We start from the raw sequence: 16,290 nt of genomic DNA, 5'->3' as shown, positions 1-16,290 counted from the left end.
AAAGGATTGATTTTTGTTCTTTACCTGTGTGCTGTTGATACTTTGCCTTTCTACACCTCTACACCAGTGGCTTTTGTGCTGTACCATTACAAGATTGTAACTCACATTTCATTTTCTATTTTTGAATTGCTTATTCTTTTGATGGCAAAAACTACATCTCAATAGATAGATGCACAGATACCTTCTTGGAGAAATTAATTCCAAATTCTGAGTAGCATCTACAAGATTTTAGATGTAAATACCAATGTCCAATGAATTTAGTGTGTTAGTAAGCAAGTGGAAATACTTCTGGATCCTGTCTGTAGAAGCCAATAGCTGAGTAGGACTGCATTGGATTTAAATTTCTGGTGAATATGTTTATTCCAGATATGAGTTTTAACATTTCTGACACCTGTTTTATGTTTATTTTGCTAAAACAAAATAGTGTGTATACATGTATATGTGCACATATGTATGTTTATTATGCACATGATGTATTTGTTACAGCAAATGCAATGTAAACATACAAAAGTTCACATTACTTTAAATACTGAGCTTAACTGTCAACCACAAAACATATTTGCAAACTCTTTCAACATGTGTAACATATACAATCCTAATTAGAACCAGCACAATAGCAGAGCTGCCCATATGGTAGTGATAATTATGTTGAAAGTGTTTGTCTTGTGGCTCAAAATTAAGTTTGGAAGATCCAGTGTGGACTGCCTCATGCTGGGGGTTTGTAACATGCCTTTAAAATGTGTATGTGAGTAATTTGCCATGGCCAGGCTGGGTTGGATGAGTTAAAGATGAGGGGGTTTGATACAGTGGTATTTTGATAGGAGTGTTTGATGTGTATTTCTAACAGAGTTACTGGAGGGCTGCCCTGACAAAGGCAGTGTTGCATGTTTGTGTGTGTGTTTTATCTATGTTATCTTTAGAAAATCATGAGAAAAGATGGGTTTTCTGTCTGTTGTGCTGCAAGACACACCTGAGACAGCCCTGTCCAGGCATTTCAGAGCTGCAGTGTGTGCCCCTCTGGCACACATAGGAATGGATGTTAATGGAAAACATCATTTCCAGCAGAATAATTAGAACTGCATTTGTGAATGGGCCAGGGCTGTCCATTGAAAACCTGCTTGAAAATTCTTTAATTCTTTAATTCTTCTGCACACTTGTGACCAGCTCATTTTGTCAGGTTAAATATGCCAAGGCAGGATACAAGCCTAGTAGAAAATGGGGGTATTTAGCTTTCCATTATATATGGGCAAATAATAACAGCTATGAAGAAAAAAGGCAGTGGCTGCAGCAGTAGATAATGTGGGGTTTGTGATAAATACTCCTAGGTTTACAGTTTGCTCTGTCTTATCTCTCAGACATGTCCTGTGGTTTCCATATCCTGCAAATCAGTGTGAAATGGGAGCAGGTTGTGCTCTAAAAAGAGACAAGCAATTTGCAACACCCAAATGATGTTTTAGGTGAAATAGTGTGGGACACATTTGTATGTATGAATAACAGTCCTTTATTAATAACACAAAATGCAGCACTGTGAGTGTGGGACGTGTTGGTATCAATCTAGAAGTGTTCCATTTGTAGGTTTAGCATCTGAACTAAGACACCACACTGTGCTCCTGCTGGTAAACACTGAAATCTTGGTTGGTGTTACAGTGTGCAGAAAAATCCCCAGTTTGATCCATTAGGGTTTATTTCAGGGGGGAAAAATGGTGTAGTGGCATTTGAGAACAGTTTCAATGGAAATATCCAGGTGTTAGAGGAAAGTCTGTCTTGGTTTTAGGAACCCTGTGAAAATACAAATCATGATCAAAAGAAATGGATGTCGTGAATTAACCTGCTGTCACAGCCATTTTATTATGGATTTGTATTTACTAATAGTCCTAAGTGCTAGCTTCTCATTTTAATAAGGGTCCTTCATTCCTGCTCACTGCAGAGCTCTGTAAGGTTCAGAGGATGTTTCTATAGAGGCTGGATATAAACCCATCCCTCCCAACTGCTTGTGCTCAAGGGCAGTGCTGTCAATACTGTGAATTTGCAAAGTCAAAATCTCGGTTGATCTTTGGTCTTGGCTTTTTTATTTATTTCTGCTGTGGTCTCTGAAGGTTAGTTGCTTGCTGTGATGTGAGAAGAAGAAGAATGCAGGGATAAAGGGAATAATGTTTTAATCCTTTCAGTGTTGTTGCAGGAGTGACTTCTAACTTAATACCTGTTTCAGTTATTGACCCTCCTTTGGGGAGATATTGATTGTGTGCATTTTATTGATTGTGCAAATGCTCATCCACTTTGGGAAGTGCATTCCTGTGAAATATCACAGGTCAGTCCTTGCTGAAAGGAGAATTACTTGCCTTAAAATCAATGGGATGAGGCCAGCTTGTATCACAGCATTTCTGATGGTGAGTGCTGTGTGTTTGGGCTTTTTTGCATCAGCCATTTCCTTCATCAGGAACTGATGCCTTGTGTGATCCCAGTAAGGAACCACATATGCCTGTGTATTTAAACATTCACTGGCAATTCCATGTGGCAGGGGATGGAGCATGGGTTTGTGCAGGAAAATGCTGGGTAACTCAGCTGCTCTGGTGCAGTTTAACTTTTTGAAGTGTATTCTGGTGCTTGCAGCATTTCACTTTCACAGGCTGGCTGTGGAGTAGCTGCAGTCCAGCCTCGGTGCCCAGCAGCTTGGTTTGGTGTAGGACTGCAGTGTCCCTGTGCAGCAGTAGGTGTGAGCCAGACAGTGGTTTGGGACAGCTCCTGCCATCTCCTGCTTTGGTGGAGTGCTGTTATTGAGCAGACATGGATTTCTTTTGAGGGTATACATCGAATGGTCTGGGAGCTTTTTTCATCCTACCAACTGTTTGGTGGTTTGGATCGTTGCTCAAACTGTCCACTTGTTACAGTTACAGATACCAGCAAATGTTGGTCCATTTGGAGTGACAACTGAATTTTTTCCCACTTACAAGGAAATGCCCTACTTGTGTGTTTGCTCTTCCACCACCCCTGGCTGCTCTCTAAGAGTGTCAGTGTATGGCAGAGATGGTAAAACAATCTGGGAGACACCATGGCATGAAGTGAATTCTCAACTCAGCGGCCTGAATCTGCCTCACAGGCACAAATTGCAAAACTCCAGGGGGACTGTCCCTGGATAAAGGTGCTGCTGCTGCTCGTGCTTCCCTCTGCAAACCCCAGCACAATGGCTGCTCCCATCCTGAATGTTCCTCAGTCACTCCCTGTAGCATTCACATTGGCTGAACAGAGAGAGACTTAATTCCCTCTCCCAGGATTTTTCCTGGGAAGGCAGTGAGAAGCACAGAGAGAACAAGAAAAAACAATTCTTATCTTTATTCACTGCTCCTGTTGTTTTGCACCTGTGGAAAGTGTTAGGGAGATTGTTTACCTAAAGTGATTTGTCAGTTGGATTCTGCTGAGGATTGTTTTGTTTCCTTGGCCAGTTGGGTCAAAGCTGTGTCCTGGCTGTCTCAGACAGTCACAGGTTTTTCTTTAATATTAGTATAGTATAGTATAGTATAGTATAGTATAGTATAGTATAGTATAGTATAGTATAGTAATCTCTTTAGTACAGTATCTCAGTATAGTATCTCTTTAATGTAGTACAGTTATAACATAGTATTAATGTCATATAGTATAGTGTTAAAAAAGCCATTATTCAGCATTCTGAATCATGGATTTAGAGCACATTAATCACCACGTTAGGGTCGCCTTTCTACAATAACTCCTGAAGGATCCCAGCTTTCTGCAGCCATCAGCAGCACTGCTGGAGCCTGGCAGGCCCTTGGCTTGGGGACATTCATTGTTTGGGGACAATGACTGGGCTCAGGCTCCTGCCAGAGCAAGGGCTGGCTCCTGCCTTGCAGCCCCCTTGGCTTTGGGAGCAATTGAAAATGTTCAAACCAGGCAGCAGCGATTCCAGCCCTGCCCGGGGGATGAAGGCGTGCCTTGTTTGTGTGCCAGCAGATGTGGGTGTTGGATCACATCCCTGCAGGGCTCCTTGTCCCCGTGTCCATGGGAACCCTAATAACCCTGCAGCAGTGACCCACCCTCGCTGCCCCTGTGCCCTGCTGGAGCACTGGGAGGTGGGTTCTGGGCACCTGCAGTGATGGGTGCCCTGTTATTCCCTGTTGCCCTCTGCTATACACACCTCATATTTTGTGGCCACGCTCTCCTGTAGCATTCACATTCTCTGGAAAAATCCCTTCACCCAGGATTTTTCTCCTGGGAAGCTGAGAAGCCTCAGAGAAAAGGAAAACAATTCTTCTCTCATTTGCTTCTCCTGTGTTGTGCTCATGTGGAATGTGTTTGGAGATTGTTCACCCACAGGTGATTGTTCCATTGGATTCTGCTGGGAGTTGTTTTCACTCTTTGGCCAATCAGGGCCAAGCTGTGTTGGGACTCTGGAGAGAGTCAGGAGTTTTCATTATTATCTTTTTAACATTCAGTAAATATCCTTTCTGTGTTCTTTATTATAGCATAGCATTCTTTAATATAATATAGTATTATAAAGTAATAAATTAGCCTTCTGAGCACATGGAGTCAGATTCATCACTCCTTCCTGCCATGGGGGTCCCTGCAAATACAATACCCTCCTACAGCACAGTGTCACTAAAGCCACCAAGAGTGGATGTTTCCCTCTCACTTCCATGTGCTGTAAGTGTCAGATCTGCCTCAGGTGATGCTTTTTGTTGGCCTAGTGACAATGTCGAGTTCTCATCTTCTGTGCTTGTTTTCCCACTACAAAAGGTCCCTCTGTGTAAAGAAAAAAGATGTGTTTTTCCCCTGATGAAAGGCTTCTGTCCTAGAACTATCAGTGCCCTGGGCAGCACAGGTCAGTGCTGTCCTGGCTGGGCTCTGGCTCCTTCTGAGCACGGTGCAGCAGCCCTTTCCTCTCTCCCTGGCTCAGCACCATCCAGCACAGGCTTTTGCCAAGAACTCTTACAGCCCTGGATCAGTGGCTCTTTAGCAACACCACTGCAGGCTTTGAGAGAGCCTGGAGCGATGCCACAAGGCAGAGAGCCCTGTGCTCCTCCTTCCTTGTGTGAGGGGGGAGATATTCATGCAGCAACTCTCACAGGAACAGTGGATCCAGTGAGCTTGCAGCCAAATTCTGCAGGGTTTGTCCCAGGGATTTGTGAGCTTTGCAGAGCCAGGGCAATGCCTCGTGTTTCCACAGCACACAGCACAGAGGGGATTGAAAGCAGAGTCAAATCCATAGCTGTGAGTCCTCCACCAGCTCTGGGTGTGATACCCCAGCTCTGTCAAAGCATGGGGGTGATCCACGGTGATTTCACAGGGCAAAAGCTCCAGCAGAAATTCATTCAAGGTGTTGGTTTTGCCTTAGTCACCCCAGGAACTCAGACATTTGAAATAGAGCCAAAGGCATGGCTTGGGTGGGGCCTTTCAATGTTGTTGCAGGTGTGACTTCTAACTTAATAGCTGTTTCAGTTATTGACCCTCTTTTGGGGAGATATTGATTGTGTGCATTTTACTGATTGTGCAAATGCTATTTTTTGCCTGGGTGAAAGGAGGCAGCACCAAAATCATAGAGTCACAGAATATCCTGAGTTGGAAGGGACCCACAGGGATCATCAAAGGACCAAAGCTGCTGAGGCCAGCAAGTGAATGGGAGCATGAATTGTTTCCTCTCAGCTCTTGGGCACTCTCAGGCTTTATCTTCCAGGGTTTCTTGGGAAGCCATTCCAGGAGCTCAGGTATTTTCCATTTGCAGGAGTGTCCCTGTGGCAGATGGCCCTGCACAGTCAGAGGTGCTGCAGAGCTGGGGCAGCAGCTCCTGCCCTGCCCAGTGACACCACAGAGGGACCAGAGGGGTTGTTTGGGATTTTTCTTTGGCAAGTCACTTGTTTCTATTTACAAGCTCTACCAGTGTTTTAATTAGGGTAATTACCCTTGACCAGCTAAGTGTAATGGCCTGCTGCCTCTCTAATGGCTTTTCCTTTGTGATTTCCCTGCTTGGCACTGGGATGGCACCATGAGAGCTGGGAGGGGAGGAGAGAAGAAACTGCAGCAGAGGTTATTGCATCCTGCTAGGGATTGCCAGAACTTTCAGATCATTAAGAAAGCTAATTTATTGCCTTAACCCCTGCAATTTACTTTTTATTTTTACATTCTTTCTTAATTTCCTCTTTTTTTTGGTTTTGTTTCTGTGTTTTCTTCACAGAAAAAGTGCTCACCAGAGCCACCATTTTCATTTGGGAATATCATCCACTATCTGGGCATAGTTGCCCAGTTGAGAAGTTTCCACTCACTACAAAATAATAAGCAAAATTTTGCTAAGTGACTTGTGGGAATTTGTGATGAGACCCTTTGGAAGAGGCTCCGGCAGGGAGCAGTTTTCTGTCTGAAAATGTTTCCAGTTTGAGATGGGGTACACATGAAGTGGGGAAAGCAGAAAATTAAGTTAGTAAAATCAGTAGCCACTGTTAAAATGTGTGAGCCAGTGACTTTGGGGTTAAGATTGGTTTTGTGGGGTTTTGTTCAGATTTTCACAATTCTGTTGAGGAACCAAATGGATAAAATACAGAATATGTATTTTTGGGGGTTTGTGATTTGCTTACAGTACATATTCTCATGCTTTACTGGTGTAAAGACTTGTCTCCTTGTTCAGCTGATCAATACCCAAGCAGATCTGGCTGGGGGAAGCCTGGCTCACAGAGGTGCTGATAAATCATCCCAAATTGCAGAGGTTTTTTATGCCTTTTGTTGGAGGAGCTCTTAGCACAGTGCTGTGCCACTGCTGCTCCTGGAACACAAGTCAAAGATTTGGCTCTTGGTTTATTAATCAGGGGGGGATGGCAGTGCTTGCAGTGTCCTTGGGGGCTGGTGAGCAGCGTCTCAGGCTGCTCTGGGGAAGCCACCTCACCTCCAGTGCTGCTTTCTCCCCTCTGAAAGAAACGCATCCTGAGATTTCTTTCCTGCTTGTAGGAAGTCAGTACAGTATATGTTGCAGTTGAGACAGATATTTATATTTATTTTGAGACATAGTTGAGCCACAATACAGAGTATCACCACAAAATTTCAGAAAGCTTCAGCCCACACTGAGTCACATCATGTCACATCAGAAGGCTGCAAGTGTCTGCACTTCTTGTTCTTTAGCCCAGCCTTTTACACCCCTCATGTTCATGCATTGCACTGTGCCCTCTGTTCCCTGTGTGATTGCTCAGCACACTCTCATTGCTGTCAGTGCATGCACTGTGCACCTGCTGTCTCACAGCTGACCTCATTGGGATCGAGGCTGGCACGCCCCACTGCCACAACAGCCCCAACTGTGCCTACAACACAGCCCCACTGCCAAACACACCCAAACTGTGCTGTACACACAGTCCCATCCCAATGACCACAAACTGTGTGCTACAACACAGCCCCAACCCCAATTAACACAAACTGTGCCTACAGCACAGCCCCATCCCAAATTAACACAAACTGTGTGCTACAACACAGCCCCACTGCCAGTGACCCCAAACTGGGCCTACAACACAGCCCCAACCCCAATTAACACAAACTCTGCCTACAACACAGCTCCATTCCAGTGACTCCAAACTGTGCCTACAACACAGCCCCATCCCAAATTAACACAAACTGTGTCGCAATGACCACAAACTTACACGAAGCCCCACTCCCAATTAATACAAACTATGTGCCTACAGGAAGTGTCCTGAGGAGGAGGAGCAGGTGGAGGAGCAGATGCAGGTATAGGTATAGTTGTAGGTATAGGTATAGGTTATAGGTATAGGTGTGGCCAGCAGGTGCTGTGGTGTGGCTGGATGCTGGCAGTCCTGCACTGCTCTCAGAAGCTCCCTGCAGCCTCAGCCTGTGGGGGTTTGTTTCCTCACTGCATTCAAGTCATTAATGGTTGCAAGCACTAGTGCAGATTTGGGTATAATGTGGAGGGAATGTCCTGGCAGCCTGGTGCTCTGCTTCAGCTCTGCCAGCCCTTCTCAGGCAGCCTGGGCTCTGGGCTGCTGGAGGGAATGCACCCCCTTTGCAAAGCTGGGGTGCAAAAGCACAGGCCACCATCTCTGATTGTAACCACACAGGGAGCTGTGAGCAGAAGTCTTCAATTTACCTCACATTTATCTCACATTTTTATTTCTAAACCCCATCAAAGCCCTAACAGTATTCCTAGAAACAGCTTTTTAAAATTCTCACTTGTTTATATTATACCTCCAAAGATGCTTTTTCTCTCAGACATGTGGTGCTAGCCACATTGAAAAATTTGGAACAGCTGAAAATATCTGTGTATTATAAATTTTTTACAGTAACTGCATCTGTAATCCATGCTATGGACACTTCCAGAGATTGTGTTGCCGCACTGCAGAGTTTCAGAAAGCTCTGCTGAGATTAAATGTTTAAAAAGAAATGTTTTTAATCATTGCGGAAAGGTGTGGATTCTTTTGGTTAGGTGAGAATATTAGTGGTGATAAATTAGCAGCATGGAAAGGATTTAAGGATTGTATTGTCTGAACTTCAGATTTCAGAGATGACAAATCTGGGCTCTGCTGCATTCATAGACTGGCAAATCAAATTTATCTAAAGAGCGTGAACTCTATTTTTTGAAATTTTCCTGCACTGAATACCTTCAAAATAAAGAAAAATGCTCTTCATATCCCTTCATTAGCATGTGGTGTGACATGACAGATTTATGAAAGACATCTCAGTGCTGCAGTGCCCTGGTGTTTTATCCCATTTGGTAAATAGCATGGTGATGTGCTGGGCACTCAGGTTTCATTCTGGGTCCCATTCATCATCCTGCTATGTGACTCCAGACTATTGCACTCCTTTGTCTCAGTTTACCTGGCTATGAAATGTTGGTGCTATCTCCTCCCACTCTCATGAAATGTAATTAAGTTAATGCTTGAAAGTACAGTTTAAGTACAAGCTGCAGCTGGTATTTCTTAAGGTTTTAATGCATGTAAAGAAAATAATCCTTCTTGGTCCACTTCAGTTTGGGGTTTATTTTTGGTTTCTGCCTTTTTTAGTTCTTCTTTTATCTCCCTTTATAGCTGTTACAAGGAAGTCAGGAGAATGTGACATTCAGTGAGTGACACCAGAGCCAGTGGAGGAGGCAGGGCTCCGAGTGTGAGCAGTGATGCTGGAGATCATTAACACTGCTATTTATAACTGGAAAAACTGGATTTCAAGGGGAAACATCTAGGCTTAGCGTGGCTAATTATACAGCTGTTAACTAATCTAACAGTGATCCTAATTCCAGCAGCCCTTGGCACTGACACTTCATGGCTCACTGTGGGGAGCTGATGTGGCGCTGAGCCCGTCAGGTGCCTGCTGCCAGCACAGCAGGGTGGCAGGGGACAGCCCACACCTCCCTCTGCCACCCTGGCCGTCCCAAACACTCCTCTTCAGGCAGGGAGAGGCACCTGGGCTGGAGGCTTTAAGGAAATCTCCAATTACTACTAAAGTCAAAATGACAGAGCAGGAGTTACCGGAGGATTTGACAGCTGCAAAATTGCTGAATCCTCAAGAGTGACTCTAGACACACATACAGTGTTTGCATTATTAATTTCATGTCTTTGCACTTTGTAGAAGTGTTTTCTGTAGAAGTATTGCCTCAAGGATCTATCTGCATAGATTTAATGCTAAGATCAAGGTCTTTATTTCCATTTAAAGGCATAAATTAGAAAGCAATCTCACTGAAAAAGTCTGATCAGTCACAGGATCAAATGGATTCATCAGAAATGTGTGATGTGCTCTCCTGTCACTTTCCTTTCTCCTGTGTTGAATCCCTTCCTATTTTTGAAGTTTGAAGTCACTCAAGTGTGACCTATTTTCCTGTTCATGTTGTCTGTTTGCATTTTCCCCTGTTTGCAGGTGGGAGATGCTTGAAGGGAAGGTGAAGGCAGAGCCCTGCCTCCCACTGGCTCCTCGCTTCACGAGGGGCTCATGAGCAGCCAGACAGGGGCTTGGGCGCCCTGGGTGCTCTGAATTCTTGTCAGAGAGGTGGTGGTGCACACATTGCCCTTATTGTCACATTTATGGCTGCAAGGCAGATGCAAAGCAGCAGAGCCTGCAGCAGGCAGGTTCCCATTCAGGGCAGTTTGCTCTCTGCCTTTGCTGGTGTTCCTGTTGTTAGTTTTCATGTGTGAGTGGTTACCTTCACTTTCTCTTTTCTGCAGTATTTGATCCTCACTGAGGGCAGCAGGAGGTGGCTCAATGGGAGGCAAAACCAGGTTGGGCCAGGGCATGGCATGTGTGTGGAAAGCTTTTCATGTTTGCTTGCTGGAGTGCATGAGAGGAGCAAATTGCCTGGCTGAAAGACTTCTGAAAATGTCTTGTATCTGGGATGTACAGATTTGTTTTTATTATTACCTTTAATTAAAAAAAAAATTATGTGAAGCACATTTATCTCCCATCTCTCATGGTTCTGCTGTTGTGTTACACTGATTTCCATGCATTCTGTGGGGACCCAGTCCTGCCAAGTGCTCTGGATCCCTGCCTGACATGAGTGCCCATTTTCCCCCTCCTTTCCCCTCACCCTCCATCTCAGCCCTCTGAGCTGTCACAGATCAAAGGAGAGTTCTGTTTTATTTTTAAATTGGGTGTTTATTGAGTAAAAGGGACAGTGTAATGTCATTATGGATGGCATCCTTTAAAGCTGAGGAGCAGCAGCTGTTGTTCCCCTCTGTTTGCAGAGGCCCTGGTTGCTGAGCAGAAAAGCCCTAAGCTCCATCCTGGCTTCTTCCCTTGCAGAAAACAGAAACAATCCTTAGGAAGCTCAAGGGATTTAAGTATCCCATGTATGTTGGTGTTTTGGGAATAAATGCAGACTGTCTTGCTGGAAGTATGATGGATTGCCATGGGTTTGGCTCTGCTCACTGTGTATGGATTGGGGCTGTTGTGTTCACCTGCAGTGTGCCTGCAGGGGACACGAGGGACAGTCTGCCCGTGTCCAAATGCTGAATGCTGCCTCCCTTCCCCTGGCTCCTGCTCTGCATGGCTACAGGAGGTGCCCAGCAGATGAGGAAAGGAGAAAGCATTTCATGCTCATCTTATGTGAGATCATACCAAGAAAAGAATATGTGTTTATTTTCTTTTCCTTGTATTGCCAAAATATTTGCGATACCATCTTTGCTGGGGGGCGTTTTTCGCAAGCCATTACACAGTGTGTGCAGCTGCTCAGGTTTGTGGGTACCTTGCTTTCTCCCTTGTGTTCTGGAAACAGAGATTTGACTGGTTTTTATCTTGCAGCATTTCCTCCATGCCCTGGTGTACTTGCCCACCCATAGCCTCGTGTTTCCAGAGGAGCTCAGTGAGGTGTGATGTGCTTTGGGAGCCCTGGCTGCTCTCACATGTCCCTCATCAGCAGGTGTCATTGCAGCCCCACGGCTGTGCTTCCATCCTGAGTGTCTGAGCCCAAACCCACAGGCATCTCGAGGCAGCCATCCAAACCTCCTGGGGAACATGTTACACTTTTCCCAGAGGAACAGCACTCACCAGGCAGTGGGAATGGCACAGATTCTGCACAAGGCAGAGCTGTGCAAGCTGAGCAAATCCCCACGCCCTGCTCTGGTCTGTGGGGAGCCACAGCTCGAGCTGCTGGAGGGGATGTGTGTGTTCCTAACTCTGCAACGCAAACAGGAGTCTGAGGGATCGCCCCTGTTCCTCTGTGGGCCATGCTGAGCTAATGGAGCTGATCCAGCTGGCCTCCTCCTGCTTTTCGAGCCCTGAATCTCTTTAGGAGCCCCAGCTGCTCGTGCTGGGACCAGAATCCTGTGCCTGCCTCACTGCCCACATGTGACGGCTGTGGGTGTGAGGAGCAGGAATGGGGCTCTGAGCAGCACAGGGTGCTGAAGTGCTGCTTCCCTTTCTGCTGGAAATGGAAACCAAAATCATGATTCACCATTTGTAGAGACCATTTAGACAGATAACTGGGATAGAAGATCCATTTCTTTGAGCACCTCTATGTGTGTTCTGGTTTTCCATTCTCCAGCCATGTCCTTGGATGTCTGGGGGAGTCACCTGGGCCAGGCTGATGGGAATCTCCAGCTGCCCAGAGCCAGGCTTTGCTGTCTGGCCATTTCAGAGCACAGCAAACACTAATGCTCAAAGCAGACAATTAAATAAAAGTGGAGTAAAACAAAGTCTTAGAGCTGGGGAGATTTAGGCATGACTGTAACAAAGGAGTTTCTGGTTCCTGCTCTGTTTTCTACTAGAGTAGCTTTGTTCAAACTGGTTCAAACTAGGGTTTCTAAGCCAACAGAGAGGCTCCACAAAAGAACTAATTAAAAAAAAAAGAAAAGTGTAAACACTCTCACCCCTGTGCAGTTGGACACATTCCTGAAGAAATGTTGCTATGTGCATTTGCTTGCTAGTGGTGCCTAATGAAAATACACCAGTTTATAACACTAAGGTTGTTATTATTTAAATAAATCAATATGGTTCTGTTTGAAGAAATAATAGGTGCTCCAGTAGCAGCCTTTTCTTCCTAGCTGGAGGAAGAATGTGGAATATAACATGGACTCAGATTTTATTTTTACCTCTCCAAAACAGCTTGGTCCTTCAGTAGAAAAAGAATGGAGAAGAATCAACCTAGATCATCTTTCTTACCTGGCTAAAATCCATCAGTGCATGAGGGTGTAGAAATGAGATAAAAAGAGGAAATTGTATGAGGAAAGTGTTAAATTTTCTTTAATTTAGCTTGAAAGTTCATCTCCAGTAATTTACCTCACTGCTTTTTTATTCAACTCAAGCTCTGCAGTCCTGCTGGGTAAGGTGTAAGAGGACCTGTTACTTCTTTCTTAATGGGAGCTGTAATTCAGTCATTTTCATAGTGGACTCCACAGCTCACTGATAGAATTTGTTTGTTCAATACAATATGTGCTGTGGATCAAGTGTGTGGATGTACCCAAAATATGCTGTGCCTCACAAAGAGCTGATTGTCAGGGCCCCATTGAGGCTGGCTGTGAAGCTGGGTGTCACACATAATGCTGCTCCTCTTTGCTTGCCTCTCTCCTTGGAAAATGTGACCAGCCAGTGGCAATGCTGTTCAATGCTGCTTTTATCAGCAGCAGCTTCTGTGGGGATGTTGTCCCCTTCCTTTGGGCCATCTCTCCCATGTGCTTTGCAACAGTGCTGAAGCCGATGAATAAAAACATTCAGGGGGAAACAAGAGTCATTTGTGAGGAGCTCTTTGGCCTCTGCTTTGCAGGGCTGGGTGGCTGAAGAAGACTCAGATGCCCAGAGCAATATTGAAACACATCAGTCTTTTTTCTGAATTCCTTTTTTTCTGGATCTAAAATGTGTTCTGTTATGGAAAAAATACTAGCAAAGCTTGCTGCTGCATTGACTGTCCTGGGCCAGAGCTGGGAACTGCTGAGGGCTTTGTGATACCCATCAGAAAATAGTGCACAAAACCTACAACAGTGAGAGGGCTGGTATTTGCTCTGCTACAAGGAAAAAGAAGTTTTAATTCCTTGGCACAGAATTTGTGCAGTCTGAAGAGAGTGGAAGCCTCTGTAGAGGCTTTGAAGGCTTCAACACTTGCAAGGACAGCACATGTGAGAAACAAAGCTCCAAAGATACTTTAAAAGGTGTAGTTATTTTAAGTCCTGGCTTATCCAAAACCTGATTCTGGTATCTCCCAATGCCATTCACAAGACAAGCTAGATGTTGTTGAATTTCAGGAATGGGGAGAATGTAGGAAATTCTGCAGATGGGCAGGAACTCTGGCAGCCTGGCTAACTGAGGATGGGAGAACATCCTGTTTCCATGCCTTACTTTCACTGAGACGTGTTTAACCCAGGCACTGAGCATTTGGGGTCATGCCCTCAGCTGATGGTGCAGCTCATTATTTGTGTCCTGTGTACATGGCAGTGAGGAGGAGGAGGGTGCTGCCTGCAGACCCAGAGCAGCAGGGAGGATGGAGGAGCCCATCTGGCCCAGCCTGTCTGTGAGGCTGTGCTGGCAGGGGAGGCTGACCTGCGTGCTGAACACCCAGGTAAATTAATTTCTCTCTGCAGGGGCTTGCAAACGAGTTTTTCCAAGTAATGTGGCCTAGATAGCCCTTTAGTCAGGAGAGAGCTCAGTCTGTTTGTGGAGCTGTTTAAATTTCAGTGAAGAGTTAAACACAGCCTGCAGCAGGGCAGGGGCTGTGGGGTCTGCCCAGCCATCTCAGCAGGCTGTGCAGCAGCAGGGGGAGATCCTGACACAGCCCTGTTCCCTGGCAACAGGCACCCACAGAGAGCTGCTGGAACCTGCAAATGCTGTGTCCTCAGCACAGCCCCTAACGCAGAGCCCGACTGCACTGGGACAGCTGCCAGGGCAAACACGCTTGGGGGAGCCATGGCCATCCCTGGGGACAGCCCTGCGTGCCCTGGGGACATCTCAGGGCACCCCTGGGCTGCAGTGGAGCCCTGGGAGCTGTCAGGGGAGCCAGAGCAGGAACTCAGAGCAGGAATTCAGAGCAGGAATTCAGAGCCTCAGCGGCTCCAGCCCCAGCAGCTGAGCTTGGTGCTCCCCTGCCCCGACAGCAAATGGCCCCAGGGCCCTCCTGGCTGGAGCCAGGCATGGCTGGTGTTGCCTTTCTCAGTTGTGCCTCTCTGGAGTGATTGTTTAATTCTCTCTCCATGCTGCTACAGGGACCTCCTGGCAGCCTGGTGCCCTGCACCTCCTTGACGTATTCAGCACTGGCATAGAGACAAATCCTGATCTAATAATTCATATATAATTCAGTTCCCTGAGGTTTAGGGATTTGCCAGGTTATGCTAAAACTGTTTTTTTCCCCCACAGACTCACTTGCATATTAACTTTCCTGTGCATTGCTGATTTGGTTCTGGTGGAGTTCATCTTGTTGCTAGGAGGGATAAGCTCTGAGACACTGAAGAATTATTCAGAATGCCTGCAGATGCAAGAAGTTAATACTGCTCTGGTTTGTGTTTGGATAGCTGTCATGTAGTGTAAAAAGACTCTGGAAATTCTGGAAGCTTTTCCTTCTAGAAAACTCTAGGTGAGGTTTTAAAGCCTGGATGGTAGCTCTGCCTGAATGACAAAGTTCTTCATTGCCATGGGAATCACAGAGCTCCTGTGAGACCTGCACCTGAAAGGTGCTCATGGCAGATCTTTTCCTGGAGCAGAAATCCATTGGAAAACTCCTTAAATTATAAATAAGTGGGAATAGGAGTAATTGAGTCAGTGTGCAGAGGAAATATCTTTCCTTTCCAGGCAAACTGGGACTTTATCTAGAAGCTTTCTTCTGTCTCCAATTAACACAAAAAGGCTTGGCTGCTTATAATTGCTGCTTGCATTTGGTGCTCAGCAAAGTTTGCCTTTTAAAGGGATGCTCTTGGTCAGCTGTCACCTAATTCCTTTATGTCATGTTTATGTAAGAAGGACATGCTATTTTTAGAAACTTAGCATAGATGTCAGTATGCTGAGGGATGAGATTTTACTTGACGAGGATGTACCAGCAAATTCACAGCACAGCATGAGCAGAGCATTTGTGTGTGCTGTGTCCTGGGAACACCAGGAGCAGAAGCACAACCTTAACTGGAATTTTTCCATCTGGTGCCTCTCCAACCCTCCAGCCCCTTTAAACGAGGGGTTTAGCACAAAGACAACTGTTGGCATTCTGCAGAAATTGCAAGATCCTGGTGCTCAATACAAGAGTCCTCTGGGAGTGTGTGTTAGTTTGTTTGTTTTTAATAGTGATATTTTAACAGTTTTTGATTCTCTTTGTTAATGAATTTTGAACTTTTCTGTGCTCTCAACCGTGTGTTAAACTTTTCTGCCAGGAGATCTGAAATGTGCTTTCTGCTGTTGATGAAATGGGAGCAGAGTTAGTGAGTGCTCACTGGAGCCTTCTGTGAAGAACACCACTAAATATTTTCAAGTTTCAGAAAAGAGCAGCGTTTGTCATCTTGGGAGCTGCCTGCCTGTAGCATATTCATGCAAGAGCTGCTCACTGGAGAGATCCCCCACTTCATTGCCCACGCTGTGCTGCACAGTGCCAGCTCAGATGTGCCATCTGATTCATTGGTAGCATTCCTCCTTAGCTTGTTCTTACAGATAAGGCAGCAGAGGACATCACAGGTACATAAATGTGCTTGGGCTGTGAACAGATAACTTCCAAAGGCACTCACTTGTGCTGAGAACAAAGAGGCTGCTCAGCAAATGTGTTTCATGATTTGGTGTATCCCATTCCTTCCCCCTCCCTCCCATGCAGTTGTGTAAGTACTTTTGATGGCAGCTGCTGGATTAGACCCAGAAGCTTAAAAGATTAAAGAAACCACTAAAAGCAGCAAGGAGGAAGTGAAGGAT

The 16,290-nt window shown here is 45.5% G+C and overlaps 1 protein-coding gene across 6 annotated transcripts in view; it reads left to right on the top strand.

The window, feature by feature from the left end:
* The window catches only part of AUTS2 (activator of transcription and developmental regulator AUTS2), a 794,855-nt gene that overhangs the window by 238,924 nt on the left and 539,641 nt on the right, over positions 1 to 16,290 (top strand). The gene's annotated exons all lie outside the window — the stretch shown is intronic.

This window comes from Zonotrichia leucophrys, chromosome 19 (assembly GCF_028769735.1).
Source record: "Zonotrichia leucophrys gambelii isolate GWCS_2022_RI chromosome 19, RI_Zleu_2.0, whole genome shotgun sequence".
NCBI lineage: Eukaryota > Metazoa > Chordata > Aves > Passeriformes > Passerellidae > Zonotrichia > Zonotrichia leucophrys.
Note: the sequence above shows the minus strand (reverse complement) of the source record. Positions and strands in the feature narration are given on the sequence as shown.